The 1,985-nt window shown below is 61.4% G+C and overlaps 1 protein-coding gene across 5 annotated transcripts in view; it reads right to left on the reverse strand.

Moving 5' to 3' along the window:
• Positions 1–1,388, reverse strand: part of TSC1 (TSC complex subunit 1) — a 29,004-nt gene extending 27,616 nt beyond the window's left edge. For 3 of the 5 annotated variants that reach the window (XM_084494052.1, XM_084494051.1, XM_084494047.1), the window contains exon 1: positions 1,309–1,388. The gene's annotated coding sequence lies outside the window, so the exon portion shown is untranslated. Of the gene's footprint in view, positions 1–465; positions 1,117–1,308 lie in introns of those variants that run through there. The other 2 variants (XM_084494050.1, XM_084494049.1) reach the window with 1 other exon arrangement.
• Between the last annotated feature and the right edge of the window lie 597 nt (positions 1,389–1,985).

Consider the following 1,985-nt stretch of genomic DNA (forward strand, 5'->3'; position numbering starts at 1 on the left):
TCAGGTAACAGAGTCAAGGAGCTGAGATTGAAAAACAGCCAAAGATAAAATCATTTTAATTAAAGCCTATCTCATGACACATTAGATATTCTGACTGTATTTTCATCTGACTAAGTCGGTATCACCCCACATAAATACAATTTAACCTTCTGGTGATGAGGCTGTTAACTAAAAAACAGAAGAGGTGGGGTGTTTTTCTTGTTGTTTGTCTGCTTTTTGTTTTGTTTGTTTAAACAGAGTAAGGGATTTTAAATCCTTGGTTATAAGCTTAAACATAACTTAGCTCATTCTGATAAGCAAGCAGATCTGGTGCCTTACTGCTGCTTAGCAAAGTAAAATCAACTCTGGACAGACGTATTCCTGATGCCTGCACTGATTATTAGGACTCTGGGTTTTCAAATATTCGGTTGCCAGTTCCCTGCTGTTCATACACATAAACTGAGGAAGGTCTGACGAGTCCCCTACCTGATGGGATCGCTTAAGTAGTGCTTCAGGTATGATGGATTCCTAACAACTTGCCAGGAAGGCAGCACTGGGACACTACACGAGCAGAGCAGACAAAGAACGAAAACCTGCGTTACCGTCCCCTGGAAGGGTCTGTGCAAAAAGCAGCTCTGGAAAACAGTTCTGTAGACAAAGGCTGATCCCCGTGTCTGTGGGTTTTGAATCACATACTCCTTTAAGGCATGTGTTTTTCGCTGACTGCCTTGTAAAAGCCTCATTAGAAGAAAAGGGGGGGGGGGGGGGAGAGAGAGAAGCAGGGACTAACAGGCAGCACCCCGACCGCCCGCCTGCCTGCCACAGAGCGCAAACTTCCCCGCTGCCCCCTTCCAACTTCTCGCTGACAAAAGGTCTCCGTGCACACGTAAACAACCCCCCGGCTTCCCGCTGAGCCCGCAACAAGCCAGAAAAAAAAAAACGAGGAGCCCCGGCGGGCAGCGGGAGGCCCGGGGGGCTGCCAGCACGGGCAGGGGCACCCCGGGGCCGCCTCAGCACCCGCAGCCCCCTCAGTAGGGCTGGGGGGGGGGAAGGGGGGAGAGCCCGGAGCCCGCTCCTCAGCGCCCAGAGCCCACGGCTGAGGGGGTGAGGGCGGGGAGGGACAGCGGGACGTGACGGGGACAGACGGACAGGGGGACAGCGGGCACTGGGGGGGGGACAGGGAGGACACCGCGCCCCCTGCCCAGCCTCCCTCCCCTCATCTCCCACCCCCCCCAAGCCCCGTTAAGTCTCCCCCCGCTCCCCCGCCCTCCGTGCCCGTGTCCCCCGCCGCCGCCCCGCCGCGGGGGCAGGAGGCGGCCGGGCGCTCACCTCAGCCCCTGCCGCCCGCCGCCGCTCCCCCCCTCAGGCCTCCTCCGGCCCGCAGGGCGCCGCCATCTTGGCCCTGCCTCCCCCTCCCCCCCTCCCAACCAGTCAGCGAGCGGCTGGCGGCTCGGATCCCTCCGCGGAGCGAAGTAGTCTCGCGCCGCCCCCGCTGCTCCTCTCCAGGATCCCCCGCCGGCCCCTCGCCGCCCCGCTCGGGGTGTTCGCCCTCAAAGGGGTTTCCCCCCCCGGGGTGCGGCGGGGAGGGGAAGGGAGGGAGAGCTGAAAAGGTCCCCGCGGCGGAAGGATCCGGGAGCGATGCGGCTCGGCGGAGGGGGGTCGCGTGATTCTGGGGGCGGGGCCGCGGAGGGGCGGTCACGTGGGGCGAGGGGGCGGGGCCGGGCGGCGGCCGGTAAACAAGGCCGGGGGGGCGGGGAGGGGGGGGCGCCGACATTGGGGTCGGGTCCTGTCAGCGCCCCGCGCCCCTCAGCGCCCCAAAACCGCCCCCTTTTGCCCCATTTCCCCGTTGTCCCCCAGGCAGCCGGCCCCGGGGCCGAGTCCTCACGCAAAGCACGGACAAGGATTTTGGTTTTATCCTGAAATGCAGCAGCTCCATGGCACACCGAGCCTCCTCATTCTTCTCCCTTCAGATCTTTGTCCATCCCTGTAGAGATAAACAGGGTTCA

This window comes from Aythya ferina (genome assembly GCF_964211825.1).
Source record: "Aythya ferina genome assembly, chromosome: 20".
NCBI classification, from domain to species: domain Eukaryota; kingdom Metazoa; phylum Chordata; class Aves; order Anseriformes; family Anatidae; genus Aythya; species Aythya ferina.